Raw genomic sequence first — 883 nt, 5'->3', positions numbered from 1 at the left:
TTTAAACAAAGTGCACTGTTTGTCCAATTGTTACAAAGCTCGCAGGATCGGTTTTATAACGACATTGGACCACATGTGGGAAATTACTGTGAATATGCTATTGAGAAAAAAGATTTGAACCCACGACTAGCAATAGATGTTATATTACAGATTAATTCAATAGCTAACTGAAAGAAAGTTCAGTTTGATACACAAGGTCAAAAGAAAAAGAAAGGTCTGTTAATTGGAGTCTCATTCTTACAGTCAAACCTCTATAATATACTGACTTTAGTTCTTGGGGAAAAAAAACATTACACAAAAGGACACAGTCAACACAGAGCTAACCACAATAACCCCACGTCACAGTGTCTCCTATTGAGAAAAAGGCCAAAAAAATGTCAGCTACAAATAGAGAGCTGTCATGGTAACTCCAATATCTGGCTTAAACGATTTTACAACAGCCTTTGTCCACTCCGGCTTACAGAGGACTGCTGAGTTCATAGAAACCATGGCAACACCTCAGAGAGGGGAAAACACTCTTTTCTTGACCACTAAAAGGTTTAACAGACAAAGATGTAAACATAACGTTTTTGAAAAGGGCAACACACTTCTGTCTTCAGAGATATTTGTGCTCATTTACAGTTTTATTACAGTTATAACATCACATTTGAACGATGTGATTTCCCTATCTTCTCCTCTTCTGATTCATAATTTGAACATAAGTCTCCCACACATTTGATGACTTCTTCGTTGTTTCATGAATAAATACTGCAGTAGCCTGCATGTGCTGGCAGATTCCATATAGACAAGCAATCTGACGTGAAACGCTTGTCCCATGAGGCAATGCACTCAGCTTATCAACATGATGCACCTTCGTGATAACATAGTGTGTCTTTATGGGGGG

At 38.1% G+C, this 883-nt stretch overlaps 1 protein-coding gene across 1 annotated transcript in view; it reads right to left on the bottom strand.

The window, feature by feature from the left end:
- The window catches only part of si:dkey-71h2.2 (low density lipoprotein receptor adapter protein 1), a 90993-nt gene that overhangs the window by 21822 nt on the left and 68288 nt on the right, over positions 1–883 (bottom strand). The gene's annotated exons all lie outside the window — the stretch shown is intronic.

The sequence above is a fragment of the Etheostoma spectabile genome, chromosome 18, assembly GCF_008692095.1.
Source record: "Etheostoma spectabile isolate EspeVRDwgs_2016 chromosome 18, UIUC_Espe_1.0, whole genome shotgun sequence".
Taxonomy (NCBI): Eukaryota; Metazoa; Chordata; class Actinopteri; order Perciformes; family Percidae; genus Etheostoma; species Etheostoma spectabile.
Note: the sequence above shows the minus strand (reverse complement) of the source record. Positions and strands in the feature narration are given on the sequence as shown.